This window comes from Ascaphus truei, chromosome 2, assembly GCF_040206685.1.
Source record: "Ascaphus truei isolate aAscTru1 chromosome 2, aAscTru1.hap1, whole genome shotgun sequence".
In the NCBI taxonomy this organism is placed as follows: domain Eukaryota; kingdom Metazoa; phylum Chordata; class Amphibia; order Anura; family Ascaphidae; genus Ascaphus; species Ascaphus truei.
In genome coordinates this window covers 293,375,512-293,398,190 of record NC_134484.1, presented here as the reverse complement: position 1 = coordinate 293,398,190, position 22,679 = coordinate 293,375,512, and the positions used below count along the sequence as shown (strand labels likewise).

Here is a 22,679-nt window from a genome sequence, read left to right as displayed (position 1 = left end):
TGGCCTTGGCTTGGCAATGGCTGCCGCCTTTCGCTTTTTCTGCATGTCAGGCACGGCAGAGGCGAGTGGGTTCCTGCGTCCGTAGAATCGGGGTTGATCCATGGAAGCAGATGGCACAATGCAGTATCTGGACAAGGGCAAGTTCAGATAAAGATCATTGAGTGGTGGGCTATGCAAAGTGTGTAACCTTTTATGAATGGCGACGTGGTACAGGTGTTGAAAATGGGCGTACACTAATGTGAGTCATTAACGTATAAACACACCATCTATTTTGTGGATTCACTGCACATTGAATACACATCGACTAAACATCGAATATACATTCTTGTGTTTGTATTTCTTTCTACTCGCAGCAAAGCCTGTTAAAAAGATTTCAAAGGATCTCAGCATGAGAATTAAGGAGATGTACACGAGCGGACACCGAATTGAGAGATATCCAACGCTGGCTAGCTGCTTCTGGCCTCGTTGTGCCATCAACCACCGTGAGCTATCATGCACACGGAAAAAACAGAAAACGCACGAGGACACCAACGGTAACTAACGTGTAAGTATATTTATATAACTATATTTATTTATTTATAAAATATTTTACCAGGAAGTAATACATTCAGAGTTACCTCCCGTTTTCAAGTATACAGTATATCTATCATCGCTGCATATTAATAGAACAATATATTGTGTAGATCTACTGTATATAATTTTATAGTTATTTCGGTATATTTATATAACAATAGTATATATTTTTTTGTATTGCTGCATATTAATAGAACAATATATTGTGTACTGTAGATCTACTGTATCTAATTTTATAGTTATTTCGGTATATTTATAGAACAACAGTATGTATATTTTTTATATTTCTGCATATTAATAGAACAATATCTCATTGTACAGTATACTATTTTTACACCAAATGATGTGCTGTGCTTGTGGCCTACTGCACTGTAACTTACCGGATTGTTATTTTTCTGTACATTGTAGGGAGGCAACTCATCTGGTCGACAAAATAAGTGAGGAGAATGAGGAGAAGAGTGCATTAAGGGTCAAATACACTCTGCAGGAAAATTACAATCTCACTGTATCCGAGACCAGCATAAAGAAGATGAGACGCAGAATTGGATGGAAATATGGACGTGTGAGGTTAGTACTGGACAGTACAGGAGGTAAAAGTGTTGTTCAAGAAACTGTACTGTACTGTACCTCTAAAATTATTTATTCCTTGTCATTACAGAGCGTACCCCATAATAAGGGACGTTAACAAAATCAAGAGAGTGGTCCAGGCCCAGGCATGGATCGACAGTGGAGAAACTTTCCAGGATTGCATCTTCATTGACGAGTCTACTGTTTCGCTGGAGAGATTTGCCACCTTTGCATTCCACAAGAAAGGTCGCATATCTATGAAGCCACGTCCAAAACAACCAGTGAAGATCCATGTGTGGGGTGCCATCTCTAGACGTGGACCAGGATGCATCGTCATCTTTGAAGGTACAGTTAAATGTATGTCACACGTCACACGCTTTTGCCTTACGCACTGTACTGGTGTGCAGTTTTTTGAGCACTTTTCTTTTCTTGTTATAGGAATCATGAATAAAGCTTTCTTCCAAGAGAAAATTGTGCCTGAGATTGTGGAATACATCACACGTGAGTTCCCGGATGGTCACCGTTTCTACCAGGACAACGATCCAAAGCACACCGCGTCAACAGCGCATATCCTTGAGCGCGGTATCAACTGAGTGAAGACGCCAGCCGAGTAAGTGCGGTAACCGTGTCTCATTTTTTCCCCACTGTTTTAACTGTGTACTGTATCTCTTAAACTAATTGTCATTTTATTCCAATGACAGATCTCCAGACTTCAATCCGATCGAATTGGTCTGGCATCAGCTCAAGGACCATATCCGAAAAGTCGTGAAACCCTACAAAAAGGATGAGTTGGCGAAAGGCATACTGAGTTTTTGGAACGATGTACTCACCGTGGAACGATGCAATAAATATATTGACCATATTGCGACTGTGTTGCCCTTTGTGATCGCGCGTAATTGGCAAGCATCAGGAAGGTAGTATGGTATACTGAAGTACTGTACTGTAGTATTGTAAGTACAGTATGATACAGGTAAGTATGGCACAGATTTTTTCTTTCCTAGTAGTCAGAGTATACAGTAGTTCCAGTATAGACTAGTTTGACAGTACTATGGTAACTGCATACTGTAGTTCAATATGGAGTAGCTATACAGTACACAATGCCATAATACAGTATGCACCTACAGTACAGTAACTGCTCAATTTATTTCTTTCCAGAGAGAGCAGCACCAGTCATCTGGTTACAAAGTATTTAAGAGTAGTCAGACTATACAGTAGTTCCTGTATGGACTTGTTTGACAGTGCTACAGTGGCGGCCGAGCTGAGTCTACAGCGGCCGCCACCGCGATGTGGGGGAAATGTGCGGGCAGACGGCGGCTTGTTGTGGTTTTTCCCTGGTGCGTGCTGCGCGTCACTGTGGCGCCAGTCACATGTGCCAGGGTTCCCCGGCATCCTTGAAGGCTGCAAAGGAAGCAGGGGGAAGCTGCGCAAAGCTGCGCGAAGCAGAGGAGCAGCCAGGGGGAGAAGCCAGGGGGTCGGAAGGGGAGGGGAACAGCATTATAATTTTGCACGCGGGGAGGGGAAGATGCGGCTGGCGCGCGGCCAAGTTTGGCGCCAGCCGAAAAAAGCCCCGGTCAATTACGGGCAAATGTTAGACTCAGATGTGCCGCAGCAGTAACAGCGTACTGTAGTCCAATATGGAGTAGCAACAGTATACAGTACACAATGCCATAATACAGTACAGTATGCACCTAACTGCTCTATTTATTTATTTCCAGAGAGAGCAGCACCAGCCATCTGGTTCCAAACTATTTAACAGTAGTCACAGTATACAGTACTGTAGTTCCAGTATAGACTAGTTTAACAGTACTACACAGCACACAACGCCATAATACAGTATGCACATAACTGCACTAATTTTTTGTTTTCTTGTCTTTTCAGGAAACAAGGATGGATTAGGAGAGAGGGGGGGTGTCATGTACAGTCTGTGAACTGTTTGTATAATTAAGTGTACAGTATGTAAACTGCAGTCATGATGTACACAAAACATCTCCTCTCTCAATGAACTACTGTACTGTACACAGAATGAGGAAGAAGATAAAGACGGAAAAAATTATATTACTATATATATATTATATATTATTAATTAATATTATTATCAATGTGCATTATTCATGTTTATCCACCGGCCCTCAATTTCCATCTGATAGAAGAACTTAATAAAGACTGCATTATGTATTATTCATGATTATTTTTATATTTGTTTTTTTCGGTTTCTGATAAAATAAAATAAATATTTATTTACATTCTTGATAATCATAATCATTGACAACAACCCCCCCCCCTACACCTACAGTACAGTACACCAAAGAAAAAGAATGAATGACAAAACAGCATTATTCAGTTAATGGTTTTTTTTAACTCTCAATTCTCACAATGCTGTGCAAATCAGATTTACATATCAAATTCGAGAAGGGATTTTTCCAAAGCGTTACCGTAAACAAAGCCTCAAAGGGTTGGAGAGGGGGTGGGGGGGGGGGGTTGGGTGAGTCATGAGCAGTAATCAGCTAGCTCCCATCTCTAAAAGGATTACACACAGGCGCAGTGAGGTGACGCTCGGCTAGGGACGGATTAAGAACACAATGGCAAGCGCCAGAAAATGAATGACTTCTTGGAGGTGTCCGTCGATAAGAGTTTCAAATCCTTGAGCGAGCCTTGTGTGTGTGCGTGGGGGAGGGGGGTACAGGGTACAGCTGCATGAAGGATTAGCTGTGCAGCAGTTCAAAGAAATGACATAATTTCAAAAGGCAGGTCATCATAATAATTTGATCCCTACACCCCCAAATACAGTACATAAAAAGCACACAAATCAACCATGTGCAGTCAAACGCACAGTGTCGCAGTCAAAAGCTACAGTACAGCACAGATTGAATATCGTAATATCAAGATGGTTTTTGCAGGCTTGTGGAGAAAAAAAAAAAGAGCAGCAATCAACTGCTGTCAAGCAGGAATGTGATTGAAACCAGAAAGACACATGTTCAGATAAGATAAGAAGTTGAAATACCCTGCAGTGCAGTAAATTATCCTGTGAGTGTGCGGGGGCGAGCGAGGGGAGAGCGCTGTACTGTATATGCTGAAATGTGACACTGTTACAGTACTGTACACGCCTATGCGTTTCAACAATTTTCAAATGAGACATTCAGCACTGCAAATTTACAATTACTGCGCGCGCACACGCAGACTGTGTACTGACGTAGGTTGAACTACTAAAGTATTAGACTTCGAAGACAACAGCTCGCGAGCGCCCCCCTTGAGTTTTAAGACGGTATTGCAGTATTGCAGACAGCGATAATAAAATGCTAATATCACGAGCGCTAAAATAACGCAATTAACTCCGGACAAAAAAAAAACGCATCTGGCCGAGATTATCAGAGCGCCGCGGATCCAGCCGCATTAGGATAAAGAGGGCCGCCACTGTATGAATTGAACAAAACTGTTGATATTAATATTGTACACATACTTAAGTCTTTTCTCAGATTTTTTAAATTCTTACTTTCAATTTTATCATTGTCACAGGATCTTTATTATGAGTTTAGTTACCGTGTTGGAAGCTCCTCCAGGAAGATGTTGTATAAAGGAAGAGATATCCAATATTATTTCAACTTGCCTTCGGGTGATCCAGCTGATGGATATAAAGGTAAACCGGTCTCTTGTAGTATCATAAGGCCCAACTTTAAAATAACAATTGTACTTTTGAATTACTATGTTTATTTTACAATCTTTATGTGAACACAAAGATAAACACCAGGTGCTCTGTAACATGCAATTAAAGTGATTGTAAGATTGTAAATTAGATTGTAAGCTCCTCGGAGCAGGGACTCCTTCCTTAATGTTACTTTTACAGTATGTCTGAAGCACTTATTCCCATGATCTGTTATTTATATTTGTTATTTATATGACATGTATTACTACTGTGAAGCGCTATGTACATTTTATGGCGCTATACAAATAAAGACATACATACATTGTGATATTGTGTCTATATAATAATACAACAATGTGTAATAAAGTGCTTATGGGAAATATCACACCAAATAAATTGTAGTGCATGTATATATATGGAGCCCATATAAGCTAATGCTCGTTGTTTACACTTCTTTAAAAAGCACAGCATGGGAATCAGATGCAAAGCCAGAGAAACCATTCACAGACATGTTTCAACCTTAATGGTACCATCAGTGTGATGTTGGGTGTACTGCTGGCTTTGCATTTTCAAGACTGTAGGGTTTACCATCACGTTTTAAGTTATGGTGGGTGAAAAAGGCAACAAGAAACCTCCACCGTATTGCATATAGCAAATAAAAAGATCACTTGTGAGCACATTCACAGGTCTTAGGCACGTCTGCAACCCTGCCGTTCACCATTATCCCCAGCAAATGGTGCTTCCACTGCAGCAAGGGATTCTGGGAAATGACATGCAAATGAGCACACAATGTGTCACCTTTTGTCTGAAAAACCATTGTTACATGGAGCCCATATAAGTTAATGCTTAATGCCATATTGTGTGCTCATTTGCATGTCATTTTCCAGAATACCTTGCTGCAGTGGAAGCACTATTTGCTGGGGATAATGGTGAAAAGCAGGGTTGCAGACTTGCCTAAGACATGTGAATGTGCTCTCACGTAATCTTTTTATATTCTATATGGTGGAGGATTTTTAGTCACCTTTTCACCCACCATAACATACATATACATACACCTATACACACCTATACACACCTACTGTATACACACCTATACACACCTATTCACACCTATTCACACCTATTCACACCTATTCACACCTATACACACCTATACACACACACACACACACACACGTGCGTGCGTGCGTGCTTGTATGTATGTTATGGTGGGTGAAATGGCGACTAAAAATGCTCCACCATATAGAATATAAAAAGATTACTTGTGAGCACATTCACATGTCTTAGACAGGTCTGCAACCCAGCATTTCACCATTATCACCTAGCATACAGTGCTTCCACTGCAGCAAGGGATTCTGGGAAATTACATACAAATGTGCACAGATTGCCGCCTTTTGTCTCAAGTCCACATTACATGGGAAACCCTTAAGCCAATGCATGCTGCTTTAAACAGTGTTAATGTTAACCTCAGTGTAAGAAAATGTCCTGGATATTGTATGTAGGGATAGAGGATCCCAAATCAATGCTGCATAGCAAAAAAAAACAAGTTTTTCAGATCCAACTTCAAAGTGCAATGATAAGCAAAAATAGTAATAAACTACAATGATAATGTGAAGAAAATCAATGTTGAATCGCCGGTCCACTGCTGTCACGGTTGTGCTCGCCACAAACCTGGGTCGGACCGCGTGGCTGAGGTGGGGTTGTAAAAGCACCGACCTTAGACCGCGCAGGCGGATCCGGATTGCGCAGTTCGTAGTCGTACGTAGCAGGATCAGGACTGGAGAAGACAGCATCGCCAGTGGACAAGCCAGGGTCAGGATTGGAGACATCAGGGTTAACATTGTTCAAGCAGGAGTTCGGCAACAGGTAGTCAGGAGTGTCCCGCTTCAGCTTAGGAGCGCGGGAGTGGCCTCTGCGTGTGCGGCGACCATGGCCCATGGTACTGGTCTCAGGAAAGGATAGGCAGACCAGAGTAGCACACCGCCTAGCTGCACTGGTAAACCAGTGCTTCAGCGCAGGAGTCCTGAGCGGGCTGGGAAGTCTTCTGCTTCAGCACAGGTACCAGGACACGGCCTCTGCAATAGAGAATGAGCAGCAGGCCCCAGGAACCAGGAAGCTGAAGAAAACACAGGGGAAACCTCCGCTTCAGCACAGGAGACAGGAACAGACCGCTGCGTGACAATAGCAGCCGGTCTCAGGAAACAAGGAACTGAAGTCAACAAGGAGAGTACTCAGCTTCAGCACAGGAGACAGGAACAGACCGCTGCATGACAATAGCAGCCAGTCTCAGGAAACCAGGATAACAAGCCAGGGGCTTGTGGCAGAACAGTTAGTGACATCCAGAAAGGACTATGCTCGGCAGGGAGCATTGTGGGAAAGCAGTACTTAAAGGTCAGTGAACCAATAGCAGAAGGGGCGTGTGGCAGTATTGCTTCAGTGAGTGAATCCAGGCTGCAGTAAATGTCAGGGGAAGTGTTCCAGGACTGCACAAGTCTGCAAGACAAGGCAAACAGCAAACTGAGGTGCGGATTCCTTACAACTGCTTTATAGCAGACATCAAATACAGGTCTGTTAATTAGTGCCTCTTAGACATCAATATCTTGTTAGATGAACCGGCACTGATGTCAAAGGGATGGGGGAGGTATGCGTGGGGTACAATTGGCCGAGTGTGTCACAGTCCCGAGTTTAATGCCTCCCAGCAGAATAAAACCTCTCAAATCCAAATATTGGACAAACCCCTTCTTAGACGATGTAACAATGACATTTTGAATAAGTATAGGGCAGCGAACGTCCCTTGATAAAAGGAGATATACTGTAATCACTGCACCGGCAAACAAACAGCAATGTCCCTTCAATTTGCATGCGTCCCTGTTGTAGAAGAAGGTGAATAGTCCAGGTGAAGAGACTCCGAAGAACACAGCAGAGGTTAACAACAAAAACGTGAAAGCAAAGCATGGCTGGTAAGTACAAAAATCCTCTACTTAACAACCATGATTTGAAGTACTTTTTTCGGGAATACAATACCTACGTTTTTTGCTGGCATCTCATTCTGGTTCCCGTTTTTGTTGTTAACCTCGGCTGTGCTCTTCGGAGTCTCTTCATCTGGACTTTTCACCTTCCTTACCTTCAGTGTAAGAAAGGTTGAACACCCCTCTGGATTGTTGTTCATGTCATATGTAATGTTAGGGGGTAACCAGGCTATCAAAGGTTAAGCCCGCTTTGGTTTCCCCTGAGCCATGTAGAATGGTCCAAGAGAGTTAGCTCTTGGACCCAATAACATTGTAACTTTACCATGTGTTGCCTGTAATACACTACCGACACACTTTATTAAAGTGTGGCCGGTACCGCAAGCCGGGATATTTCCCGGCTTGCTTGTGGCTGCCCCTCGGCGTGCCGCGCGTCATAGACGCGCGGTCACGCGTCTTCGGGAGCCTGCGCCCCCTGCACGCGCGTCCAGGGCTCCCCGAGGGAGCCCTGGTGTCCCGCGATCTGCGGGACGGCGGCAGGGGGTTCCGGGGGACCCGGCGGACCCGGTAGCGGTAGGGAGAGCGCCCCGATCGGAGGGCGCTCTTCCGCTGCTTCGGCGCGCGCCCGTCACACTCGGGCGCGCGCCAGGCTACTGCTGCGGCCAAGAACGGGCAAATGCTCGAATAAACTTGGCCGCAGCAGTAAAAGTATTTTTGTGATTTTACTTTTCTGGGCATGCAATCAAGCAGGGCTTGCTAGGGTATGAGTTCAAGGGGGGTTTTGCGGAGGAACCGTCTACAGAATGTACCTAGGAGGTTGGAGTCCGGAGTTGTCGGTTTCACTATAAATGTACCCTGGAATCATGTACGTACAGACAGGCATGTTTGGGGTACATGTTACCGCTCTGATGATGGATCAAATCCATCTGGTGAGCGTCAGCTAATCCTACGGTTCTCCTGTTCCAGTCAGCTCTGACTCCACGGCGCCTCTTGCAGCACGTTTCGTTAGTAAAACTAACTGTATCAGTTAGAAACGCGTAGAAGTGTAAATGAACAGTTTATTCACAAGTATTATTCCCCAGCTTACTACTGTGACTTGTCCGGTTAGCCTTCAGCTTTGGAACTGAGCCAGCGTGGGTTGGTCGTGGTTCATGGCAAAACCCTGTGACGTCCATGTGCTGCAAGTTGCGCCGTGGTGTCAGAGCTCATACTGTGGGACACCCCCAGAGCCGGTAGTTTATTGGGGTGGCATTGATTCGATCTGCTGAACTGGTATAGAGTTTGCTGCCTTAAAGGGACAGTACGCTTGTGAATCTTCAAGAAATCAGACGTGTTCCTGGATTGAGTGTCCACACCAGAGCCCTATTTAGCCTGTTTGTCATAGTGGGCTAGTACTTATTAACACTTTTATATTTTTTGGATTCTCGATTTAACACAACAAGTCGGGCAAAATAAATTGTCATTTATTTCCTTTATAGACAAACACACAACAACCTCAGAATACACTTAATAATCACTTACTGGGATGGGGAAACAAAATAAATTGTCCTTTGCACGAAAGCTGATGAAATAAAGTCTCTGGCTTAAAGTCTTTTTGGCTAGGTTGCAAGTTGCCACCCTAATATTTCTGCCAAATGAAAGAAGTTCGTTCTTATTCGTTGGAATTCGTTCGGGAGTCACCAGGGCTAACGAATTCCTGAAGTAGGGGTAAATCCGTAGTTACGATGTTGTTAACCCCTTGCCTTCTGGAACCGCTACCGCTGTACTTGAAAGGAATCTTAAGCAAAGCTTGGATAAGTCATGGATCACACAGGGGATAGTTCGGCAGGCAGGTTTATAGGGTTCACAGACCTATCTCTAACATGCATGCCCAATCCCCTCCATGGGAACATTTAACCCACCAATCCCCGATTTTCCCGGAGTTTGCAGAACGGGCAAAAGCAAAAAGAGCTTTCCGGTTTGCAAACCGCATGTGTCAGCCTGACACCTATGCAATTTACCATACCGGGGGTCCACCCTTAACTTGGCGACCCTCAGTCTAGGGTTTGGTCCCAGGGTGTCAATGGCTCATGTTTACTACCGGGATCTGGCACTCTGCAACTTCCCGGCCATTTTCACACTTGGAATCTCTGAGGCTTTTCAACCCTGTACTTCACTAGACTCAGAGTCACCCACTTAGCAGAGGCTCTTTGAAGTACAGGGCAGAGAATACCCTCAACTCATTCACCCTTAGCATATTTACATACTAAGGGATTGTTCCCGGGTTTACGGAAAAAGTTTCCCCCCGACTGTACATTTAAAACTAACAGTATATGACAGTTTATTAAAACAATGTGTTCTGCTTATGCTACGGGAATAACTTTATATGTGGGTGCGTGGTTTCTTTATTCTGGGCTGCACTCCAAAAATCAGAGTGCTAGCCCACTTGGTTCCCAAGTTAGCGTACTTAATTGAAAGGTGTCTATTGTGGTTTCCGTGGTTAACCTAGTTCCCACGTCAATAGACTTTCTCACTTTCAACTCAGGACGCTAACAAGATGAGAGATACATTTTGACAGTATCCACTTCAGTTTAACCGCGAAATTGACCTTGCGGTTGCGAGGTCTACTGTCTGGAAATGGATATCCATACTTCAAAGCGGCCCTCCCATACACAGCCACGCATCTTCAATCAGCGCTTGGTTCGGCACTCACAATGCCATCTTGTTTCTGAAAACCAATACTACAGTTTGTATATATCCCTATTACTCCAGCCAGGGAATGGGCTGCACAATGGGGACAATAAAGGTGGTGCAGGGGAAAACACCTCATGGTAATGCACAGACATTTATCCCCTTCACTCCCAATGCGATTTAGGGTTAATCAGCCAGGTATAATGTCTTTATAAATGGCCTGATTAACCCTCTCATCGCCACACATCCCCCACTCAAAGCACAGGATGTGCCCTGACCACCTCGTCCGGTGGTTGGACTGGCCTGGCAGCTCTTAAAGTTATTGGTTCAAGAGGACTGTCCTGGCGGGAAAGGCCACCAGCATTGCCTGTTCACTGCCTTTCTTGTGCTGGATGGTGAAATCCAATTCCTGTAAGGCAAGACTCCAGCGCAAGAGTTTAGCATTTTCCCCCGACACCCTCTGCAACCAATTTAATGGGTTGTGGTCTGTAATCACGGTAAATGGTCTACCACACAGATAGGGCTGCAGTTTCCTCAGAGCCCATACAATGGCCAGACACTCCTTTTCAATGGTGGCATAAACCACCTCTCTGGGCAGCAATGCCATAATCTGAGGCATCAGTCTGCATCAAAAACTTTTTTGCATAGTCTGGTGCAGCTTGTATAGGGGCATTGGCCAGTGCAGTCTTCAGTGCCTCACAGACAGGAGACCAGACTACCAGCACAGACTGTCGCTTCTAGGTCAAGTCAGCAAGGGGTTTTGCAATGGCGCTATACTGAGGGACAAACTTACTGTAGTAGCCTGCGGTGCCTAAGAAAGCCATAACCTGCTTCTTAGTCTTGGGAGTGGGCCACTTCACTATTGCTTCCACCTTGGATGGTTCTGGTTTAAGATGCCTGCCACCCACCCTGTGCTTTAGGTACAGTACCTCTGCATCCCTACTAAGCACTTGGTGGGTTTCAAGGTGAGTCCCGGTTCCCTAATCCTGGCTAGCACCGCAGCTACATGCACTAAATGTGAGTCCCACGAATTACTAAAGACATCAATGTCGTCCAGGTATGCCCTTGCAAACCCTTGCATACCCTTCAGCAAACGATTGACCAGGTGTTGGAAGGTAGCCGGTGCATTCTTCATCCCAAATGGCATCACTAGAAATTCATAGAGGCCACTTGGGGTAATCAATGCCAACTTCTCTCTAGCTTCCTGGGTCACGGGAATCTGCCAATACCCTTTGCTGAGATCCTAGGTTGTCAGATACCTTGCCCCCGTGAGTTCATCTAACAACTCATCCATGCAGGGCATGGGGTAGGCATCTGACACCGACCCTGCGTTGAGCTGTCGGTAGTCCACACAGAACCGGGTGGTCCTATCCTTTTTGGTACCAGGACTACCGGACAAGCCCAAGGGCTCTGGGATGGTACAATTACCCCTAGGGCCAGCATCTCTTCTACCTCCCTCTCTATACTGCCCTTAATCTCTGCTGATACTCTGTAAGCATGCTTATGCAGAGGTCTCAGATCCCCTGTAAGCACTGGGTGATCTGTAATGTGAGTTTTGCCTGTCTTATCTGTGACCAGAGCCCTATACTGCTCTAGCATAGCTCTGGCTTCTGCTCTCTGCCGGACACAAAGCTGAGACCCTATCTCAACCTGCTCTACTGTACCCCCCTGCCTAGCCTCCCCCAGGAGATTTGGCAGACCATTGCTCGCCGGATCCCCCATTGGTGGGCTACAAATGGCCAGCACTGATGCCACACTCAGTGCTATGTACTCCTTGAGCATGTTTATGTGATAGGTTTTATTTCTCCCTGCCTCAGCATCTACCTGTAAAACATAGTTGCACTCATTCATCTTTCGGAGCACCGTATACGGTCCCAACCAGGCAGCCATCAATTTGTTCTCCCGAGTGGGTTTGAGAACAAGTACTTGCTGTCCTGGGATGAATTCTCTACTACGGGCATTCTAATCATACCAGGTCTTCTGCTTGGTCTGAGCAGCCCTAAGGTTGTCCTGTGCCAACCGCATGAGCATCTCTAGCCGGTCTCTGAGATCTACCACATACTGAAGCACAGAAGCATCAGTATTGGTACTCTCCCCTTCCCATCCTTCAAGGTCCAGAGGTCCCTGTACCCTGCAACCATATAGTAGCTCAAAGGGAAAGAAACCTGTAGATTCTTGCGGTACCTCTCGGTATGCAAACAGCAAGTGCGGCAGGTGAATCTCCCAGTCTTTTCCCTTTGCCTGTATAAAAGTCTTAAGGATCTGCTTCAGGGTCCTGTTGAACCTCTCAAATAGTTTGTTGGTCTGGGGGTGGTAAGGGGTCATGCGATGGTGCTTCACCCCACACACATCCCAGAGACACTGGAGCAATTCACTCATGAATTGTGACCCCAGATCAGTTAGGATCTCATTAGGGAAACCTACCCTAGAAAAAATGGCTAACAAGGCTTTAGCTATTGCCCTAGCATCAATGGTGGCAAGCACTACCGCCTCAGGGTACCGGGTGAGAAAGTCCACCACTGTGAGGATGTAGCGCTTCCCGGACCAGCTGGGAACCATGAGGGGTCCCACGAGGTCCATGGCTATCCGCTGGAAGTTTTCCGCTATTACCGGTAACGGGTTCAGGGGTGCCTTCACATGCTCACCTGCCTTATCTACTCGCTGACATGCATCACAGGACCGGCAAAATTCTGCCACGGCACTGGATGCCCCCGGCCAGTAGTAACGCTGCAAAAGCCGGGGTCGCGTCTTAGCGACCCCCTTATGCCTTGCTAGTGGAATGGAGTGGGCTAACCGCAACAACTGCTGCCTATTCTCCCGGGGTATCACTAGCTGTCTCTTCCCTGTCCATACCTCATCTAGCCCTTTAGCTCCTTGCTCTCTATACAGCAACCTGCGGTGCCACAAAAAGTAATCAGCCCCTTCACTTGGTTTAGATTCAGACACCCAAAGTCTCATGCCCTCTAATCTGGGGTCAGATTGCACCCCATCCCTAAATTGGGTACTTAGCTCTGGCCACCCCCAGGTCATACCTAAGTCAGGGGGACAGGGAACAGGGACAGGGAACAGTAAGTTGGGATCAGAATGCGACTTAGTCTGGCTTACCTGTCTGGTCTCTGCAGAGATGTTTGGAACCGTAGGTCCCAAATGCAGTGGGACAGGGGCTGCTGTGATCCTTGCTGGCTGGCTCCTGGTGATTGCTGCAACAGGCGCCAGCTCAGTTTTAAAAATGCAGGTTACATGCCCCAGTCCATTGCCAAGTAGGATCTCAGCATCTAACACAGGCAATACCTCCACCTCCCTCATGCCACGTCCAGCACCCCAATCCAAATAGACTTGGGCAACCTGGAGTGACCATGGTCCTCCATCTGGCATGGTTGCTTGCATCCCGGTGCCCGGGAGCAAATCATCTGGCCGCACCATATCAGGGCAAACCAGGGTCACGGTGGCACCGGAGTCCAGCAAGCCGTCTGTCTGCCCGTCCCCGATGGTCACCTTCTGCAGATGTTTCTGCCGGACATCGTTGGACTGCATCCCGACTGGCTCAACCTGATGTCCCCCGATCTCCGCTGCTGGTCCTGAGGTGGCAAATGCAGGCTCTCCCGTGGACGTCCCTCTGTGAAATGGCTCCAGGGCTGTGTTTGGCTCCTCTGTTTGTGCCAGCCACACACGGGCGACTGGCCTCGCAGCTGGTGATTGTTGGCATTGATGGGGTCCCTTAGATCAGTCCCGATCCAGACAGTCTGGTCTGAGATGTCCGACCTTGTTAATGGAAAAACACTGCCTCTCGTGTTTAAACTCTGCAGCCTTGGGTTGCATTGACTGCTGCTGCAGGTTTGAGTGTCCACTGAGGTTTAGCTTTAGCTCCCTTGGCCGCTGGGCTACTCGTTTGGGAGCTGCTGCTTCATTCATTGCAGCCCTGCTGGCCACATATTCATCACCATCCTCGCAGCCTCCTCATAGGTCTTAGGTTTATGATCAAAGACCCATGCCCTCATGGTTGAGGGGAGCCACTGCAGTAGCTGCTCCTGAAACATTAAGTCCAGTAGTGTATGGAATTTTGTAACCCCATTCCCCTCCACCCACTGAGTCCCGTTTAAGGCCACCCAGCCAGCATAGTCCGCAAAAGGAGTACCACCCCTGCTCGGAACTTGCCCCCTGTATGCTTCTGGGGTCTGGGTTAGCAGTCTACTTCTTACATTACCGTAGTCATCGGCATCGGAATTCCCTGCACAGTCGGTTTGGCTTTGCCAGATAACAGTGGTCGCAGTCTGACCACCCAGTCCCTCCTTGGAATTCGGAACCGGGAACACTGCATCTCAAAGTCATTGAGGAATGCATCAATGTCATCTGTGCCATCCACGAACTTGCTGAAGCTGTGGTGGTACGCCTGGGGAAGCTCCTGTTCCCCGTTTACAAGATGAGAGTGTTTTTTTTTTCCGAGCACTGTTGCCAGCAGCTGTACACGTTCTGCGGTGCTAACCCCCTCTCCCCATACATCAAGAAGTGCAGTGAGCCCAGGGACGGTAAGTCCGGCAGCTGTAGCGACTAACCCTTCCGCACTCCCTGGCACCAAGCCACCAGCATTCAGGTGGTCTCCCCATGTCCTTGCAGCACCTCCAGCTGTCCTTTAGACCGACCGTCTGTCGGTAGTCCATAGCCCGCACATCTCTCCACAATCTTTGCCCGGTCCCAGGATCAGAACCTTCCTGAGCGTAGACTCATGGTGCTACCGGGGTATGGGTAAAGGGGCCAGTGAAATATCTCGTGCTCTTTAGAAGTGTGTATAAGTTGCCACTTCTCTGGGGAGCGCGCAAGTCACGAGGTACCCCACTATATTACAGAATCCCACAGGAGACTATAGCATACACTGGCGACACACTTTATTGAAGTGTGGCCAGTTCCGCAAGCCGGGAAATTTCCCGGCTTGCAATTGGCATCCCCTCGGCGTGCCGCGCGTCACCGATGCGCGGTCACGCATCATCGGGTGCCTGCGCCCCCTGCACGCGCGTCCAGGGCTCCCCGAGGGAGCCCTGGTGTCCCGCGATGTGGGGGACGGCGGCAGGGGGTTCCGGGGGACCCGGCGGACCCGGAGAGGAGAGGGGGAAGCCGCGATCGGCGGGCCTCTCCTCCGCTGCTTCGGCGCGTGCCCGGCACCCTCCGGCGCGCGCCAGGTAACTGCTGCGGCCGAGAACGGGCAAATGCTCGAATAAACTCGGCCGCAGCAGTAGGTTCAATCCGTATCCCACACACTGCCACCAGTTAATATAAGCCTCTCATGTTGGACCAGTACTTATTAACACTTTTATATTTTTGGGATTCTCGATTGAACACAACAAGGCGGGCAAATACGACAAACACACGACAACCTCAGAATACACGTAATAATCACTTACTAGGATGGGGAAATGAAATAAATTATCCTTTGCACGAAAGCTGAGAAAATAAAGTCTCTGGCTTAAAGTCTTTTTGACTAGGTTGCAAGTTGCCAACCTAATATTTCTGCCAAATGAAAGAAGTTTGTTCTTATTTGTTGGAATTCGTTCGGGAGTCACCAGAGCTAACGAATTACTGAAGGTCTGGCCTAGCCCAGAGAAGCACTGCTCCCTGGACACTACCTGAGTCCCTCGTCCGACTGACGGCATGGATCCTGCACGCAAAATATATCTCTTTCCCTAAGCAGGAGATCCGGCCGCCCTTTTGGCTCCCTGGCATCATGTGTGGTATGCCCCTAAGTACCATGGGGCTTGTAGTTCCCTACAGATTCCCCTTAGCTCAATCGCTCCTCACGCGACTGCACTGCGCACGGGCGTCACCTCGTGCATGTGCAACATAACTTAAAATGGCAGCAGCCAATGGAGGAAGCCACCGGAGCCTCCGCGAGTCGTTCGCCGCTCCCTGCACCCGTCGCAATACCGCCCTCTCCTATCCCCGCCTCCGCTGCTGAGTGTGGCTGCGCGGGAAGGTAAGGGGAAAGAGGGGCACCGGGGCCACATAATTCTATTTATACTATTTTATACTATGAGAGGTCGTGCGCTGTCTTTTTTTTCTTCACATGTGATCTTTATGGTGTTACTGACGAGCAGCAGACCATCTCCCTATCACTTAAAAGGTTAAAAAGTATTTTTCCTTTGGTGCACATGTATGGTTTAACCATTGGGTTTTATATAATGTATTGTATACAAGCACTGTCACATTCACATAAGTTAATTTTACAATTTGTGCACAGTTTTCTTTTTATTTCTTTACCCAGGAATCATGCCTGATTCTCGGATAAATGTAGGCACAATGTCCCGGGAATACCTCCCCTTGAAAATGAAAGCGTGACTCACCACTAGGGTACCCTGCTTCATCATAGTCAAGAAAGGTGAATGAGGCACAGGGATGAAGAGGTATCTCTGTAGCTGAGGGAATCACTAGGTTAAGGGGGTACTACAGTTAGTGCCAAGTTGTCCCAGAACCTGTATTGGGTTTGTGGGTGCCCCAACCGTATGTAAGGTTGAGAGGGGACTCTCAGAGTTCAAACTAAGTCCAAGAGCAAGAGTGTGGGGAAGAAAGGCAGATATAAATAAAGTACAACATTTTTTCACTTGACATATCTTGTTTGTTGGATTCTGAGTTGGCAGAAAAGGACACCCCAGGTGATCTATAATCGCTATCAGAAGCATCTGAAAAACTAGACTGGTCACCAGATTTCTTAAGTATTGAGGGACGTGGAGTGGATTTATTCTTGGGTCCTGATTGACTACGCTCTTTTGTTGCTTTTTAAACCTCTTTTGTGGTGAGTTGGTTTTTGCCAGATATATATTTGGCCCCTCTCGTAATCAAGACGGTCCCTATCAAATTTTGTTTGTTTCTTTTCCATGATTTCTTGATCTAGTTTACTAATATTTTGAAACAATATTTTATCATTACTAACAAAGTTAGGCATTGATTCAAATTTATCAAGTTGATCTTGGAGGTTTTAAATTTTTTCTTGTAAGGATGTTTTTTGCACTATTTTGGATTGAATGATCAATTCCATTAATTTCATTGAACATGAATCCAAAATTTGTATCCAACTCTCCTCAAATTCCTTATTAATAAAGCCAAATGATGGAATCTTCTTGATTCTTAAACCTCTGGGTATCCGTTTGATTCTAACATAATTTTCTAGGGATGTAATTTCCCACCAGAGTTTAATTTATTGGCTCAGATGTTTTTGTAATGTGATAAAATACAGAGATAAGTACATTGTATCTTCACAAAGGATTTCCTTAGAATCATTAAAAGAAATGGTCTGGATTTTTACAATTGACAGTCTAACACCTAATGGTATTAATGTCGACTGGGAGATTAAAATTTTTCTCTAGTACTCCCTGTTCACGCATCCTCAGAGATATAATTTGAATATGGACAGTTATTGTTGTGATTTTTGTTACAATGATTCTTACATCAAATTATTGTTGTAATGTTCAAGATATATGTTCCCTGCGTGGTAATGAATTATTTTGAATTATTTTGGATATTCTCCCATAATATTAGTGTCTCATGTCAATTGGGCCATGAGTTATTTTTATTATTATTAAATATCTTGGGTTCATTTAATGGTGATACATACCCTTAGTTATCTTTATAGGTAACTCACTTATAGAACAACATTGTCACAATCATTTTGCAACAAGTTTGATAGTATAATGAATTATGTATTGTGATGTCTAAATGATTCTGCAAGATGTCTATCTCCTGTTGAATGATATATTAATATTAATTAACATTATTAAGATCATAGATTGATAGATTATGGTTGATAAATAATTAATTGTACTTCGAGATTGTTTCTATGCATGTTCATCTACTACTAATCTTTGGTCATTTTGTGATAATTATTGTCACTTATTTATGCATAAAATATATGTTGAGGTATATACTTGTATTCATATGCACTCATATATTGCATTTACAAATTATTGCATGTTAATGTTAAGTTCTTTAATTTTTCTTATTGTAGACTTTTTTCATATTTCTCATTTTTTCATTTTTTATTTTTCAATTGTTGTTCCACTTTAGGTCATTCAAGTATTGATACCCATTATAATATCTTGTATATTCCCCCTGACTTAACTTGCTTTTAACATTTTCAGATGTACTTTTTTTGTATACATCTTTGTTTTAATTACATGTGACTCCGTGGTTGTGGTCGAGTTTATAGAGAATAGTAAGTTCAGTAATAACTCCTCCTCCCAAGCAGTATACATGTATATACCTCTGTACATATATTTTTAATTTATGTGTTTTTCGTGCAATTTGGCTCCACTTGTTCTTTTGTGCAGTCATTGCGCATGTTTAGTGGTGTTGAATGGATACGCCTTGAACGGGCATCTATCCATCAGCTGAGAGAGAAACTCCTCTTCCATCTAAGAGGCGGGTCCACTCGGAGGACGCAGCGATGTCATATCCGGTTCAGCCCACTACTTAAGGTATTGTGTGTGTAGTAATGTTACTCTTTGACAAAGCCCCGTAGGGGTGAAACGCGTTAGAGTGCACAGGGGGTCTATTTCCTCTTTTTATCCTTTTTTGTCTATGGTTAAATAAAGATACAATTTTTGTTAGCACAGTCCAGCCTTCTGTTTTTTGCTAGCAGTGCCCGCTGACCTTCTCTCTTCACGGAGAGGTTTCACCGAGCACAGTACAGTAGCTATCCTGAAAATAGTACAGTGTAATTTCTGGATGCGGAGTGGACAGGGTAAGCCTACCTGAAGCAGGCCCCTGCACCTAGTCGAAGATAGTTTCTTCCCAAGGGCCCCAGTTGGTGTGTATTTCCCTTGTTTTTGTGTATTTTGTATGCCTGCTGGTTTTACCAGAATAAACCTCATTTTATTCCACAACCTTGTCCTATCTAGTGAAAGTGAACCCTGTGATTTAGGTATTAAAAGTACTGGTCTCCCATGACAGGAGGTAAAGACAGAGAAGAGTCAGTGTGGGTTAGACATGTGCGTGTTGATTAGTGAAGAAAAGTAGAACAGCAGAGTGAAAGCGGGGCATGTAGATCAAGAGATGAGGATAGGGCAAAGTTGTAGTTCCTGACCAGGTTGGAGCAGAGCTGAGAGAAGAGAGGGAGGAGTGTAAAGTGGAATCAAAAGATGGTAGGTTAATAGAGTGCAGGTCTCTGCAGAAACAAGTGGTAGATGGAGGTGGAGAAGGGGAGAAGTGAGAGAGAGAAAATGAGATGGTGGTTAGAGCGAGGAAGGGGGAAATGGAGAAATCAGAGAGAGAAAAGTTTAGTGAATACCAGGTCTAGGTAGTGGCCAACCTTGTGTGTGCTGGCTGCATTCCACTGTTGAAGACCAAAAGAAGAGGTTAGAGAGAGAAAGCGGGAAGCCCAAGGGAGATAGGGGTCATCAATATGGCAGTTGAAGTCCCCAATGAGGAGAACAGGGGAGTCTGGGGAGAGAAATTAAGGGAGCCAGGATTCAAAGTGAGAGATATAGACAAAATGGGGGTGAGTAGAGGTAGGTGGGCGATAGAGGACCACCACGTGGACAGACAGAGGAGAGAAAAGCTGGGCAGTGTGAACCTCAAAGGATGGAAAAGAAAGCGAGGGAGGAATAAGAAGGGTTTGGTAACGGCAGAGAGGAGAGGATGAGCCCCACGCCTCCACCCCTGCCATAAGGGCGTGGAGTGTAGCAGTGCAGAGTCTGACTGAGTGTGCAAAGTCTCAGTTATAGCAAAGAGGAGCAGAGAGTGAGATATTAAGAAGTCATGCAAAGAGAGGAACTTGTTGGAAAAGGAGTGAGCATTCCAAAGGGCACAGGAGAAAGGGATAGGAGGGAGAGTGACAGGGGATGGGTATGAGGTAAGAGGGGTTGATACCAGAAGGAGTATTAGTAACTAAGTTATATATGAACATGTAGTCAAAACCAATTTCTAAAGGAACTACAGTATCACAATTATTTCTATAATCTTACAAAAGCTCAATATGCGCCCCTTGTGTCCCAGATCCTTTGTAGCATATCACCATTGATGGTTGAAATGGCAACCACAATGCGTTCCTTCATTTCTTTAAGGCTGCAAGGTAGACGTGGTACAAATACGAGGCTCTTGACATATCCCCACAAGAAGAAGTCGCATAGTGTGATATCTGGGGATCTGGGTGGCCACTGTTCCAGATGCAGGTCAATGTTTTGAAAAGAACGCCCAATCCAGCACTATGGAAGTGAGGCAGAGCCCTATACTTCTGGAAAATGCAGTTGTCGGAGACTCCCTGTAGCTGTGGGAAAAACCACTCCATCAGCATGTCCATACACGTGATCCCTGTCACCGTATTCTCTGCAGAAATGAATGGACTGAAGACCTGTGTGCATAATATAGCACAAAAGACACGAGGCAAATCCCTTACATGTTAAATCGCAATAAGTTGGTTTTCAGTGCCACATATGCGGACATTATGATGATTCACTTTTCCGCTTAAATAAAACGTAGGCTCATCATTGAACGTGAGGCGACCTGCAAAGTCATCTTCATCTTCCATGTGACTCTAAAAATTGCAGCAGAAGTTGTATCGTTTCACGTTATCTGCCTCCATCAGGGCCTGCAGCAGGTGCAAGCGGTAAGGTCTTCAGCTTCAGCTGCTTAATGAGAATGCGCCAGAATGGGCTGAGGGATGCCTAGCTGACTGCTAGCTCTCCTTGTCAATTTCCTGGGACTTTGCTGAATGGTGACACGAACGCAAATCACTGCTTCCTCAGACACAGGTAGCCACCCTGTGCTCTGTCCTTTACAAATACACCTTTTTTGCTCCATCTGTTATACAAGCGGTAAATGTTGTTACGACCTGGTGGAGGTTTGTGGTATCGTACACGGAATGATCTTTGCACTGCTGTTGCAGAACCAAGTTTAGCAAACTCCAACACGCAAAATGCTTGCAGCTCCCCCCATTGCTCTAATAAATAATGAGGTCATGTTATGCAACCTTGGTGGTGTAAGGTACATTCTGTACATAATTCGAGCAAACTCTACTTCTAGTAGGGGTTTAGATAGAGCTCTTTTAAGTATCCCACAACTATGAAAAAAATAAATGAAAACTGCCAAGTCAACCTTGTTTTCTATTGTATATTCTAAATCAGAAATCCTACACCTGTATGTGTCCCAACACATGAGCTCTGCCAGAACACATCTTCCGGTGCTGAAAGATAAATTTCAGAACATTCATTTGAATTGGACATAAGATGTCTACTAGCGCCAGAAGGTGTCTTATGAAATACCACTTTCATATGGGCCATAATGTTACTTCAAATTCATAGGCCTAAAATGAAGACATTTGAAATTTTTTCAGTCCTCTCATGAGAGGATTTCAAAAGATGATTGTGGAACACACGTTATTTCTGATTTAATGATAAATCCAAGTGGGAGAGGCTTGTGTGTCAGAAACACATAACTCAGCATTTTAACCTTTGTATCTTGTTTGAGAGAGTTATGGTGTCCATATGATATTGTTATATAGATAATAAGCAATATATTTTTTACTTCATACTTTGTGTTCCAGTTACTGTTTTCACCCAAATAACAAATCGGTTTGGATCACAAACCCAGCCATGCCCAGTAAATGTCACTGTGCTGCCCAGCTTCTTGAGAAACACCTACCAGCAACTTACCAACACCACCAACAACTTACCAGAATGGGAATTGTAAGTCTATTACTGTTGCCATAAAACATTGCAACAAATATTAAGCATTATATATGTAACACTCATTTAAGTATTTTGACCGATAACGCTACTAAAACCATTTCTTTTTCTTTTTTACAGGTATCATGCCAGTTTGAAAAATCTTTCTACACTTGTACTAATGGGAAATCACGTTGAGATAAGAAACTACGTCATCTTAGTGACAAAAGTTCTGAATCGTTTATATACAGAAGAGAGAAGAACTGCTTTTGAATTGCAATCAAAAATCAGAAATGCACTGATTTCCTCTATATGTAGTTTATCCTTTCAAGACCAGGTACAACATTTTTGTAGCGTTTAATGAGACAATGCCTTTTAACGAAGTAAAGCATATCCATTATCAAATAGTATGTAATGTATGTAATACAAACATAACTTATACAGTATATTTAATGTTACTAAAATGCATTGTCCTTAATTTGAGCGTTGTGTTGGACTTATCATAAAGAACACCACTGACACTGTTGTTTAACTTCTTAGCAGTGCCAAGCAATAAATCAGCATACAGACAATTCAAACTAAACCCACATAAAGGTGCCTTACGGCTTAGTACTAATT

At 44.9% G+C, this 22,679-nt stretch overlaps 1 long non-coding RNA gene across 1 annotated transcript; it reads left to right on the top strand.

The window, feature by feature from the left end:
- Positions 1–4,662: 4,662 nt before the first annotated feature.
- LOC142487295 (uncharacterized) lies at positions 4,663–22,393 on the top strand. Its single transcript, XR_012799189.1, has 3 exons — positions 4,663–4,774; positions 21,941–22,082; positions 22,203–22,393. It is a non-coding gene; the product is annotated as an uncharacterized LOC142487295 (long non-coding RNA).
- The last annotated feature ends 286 nt before the right edge of the window (positions 22,394–22,679 follow it).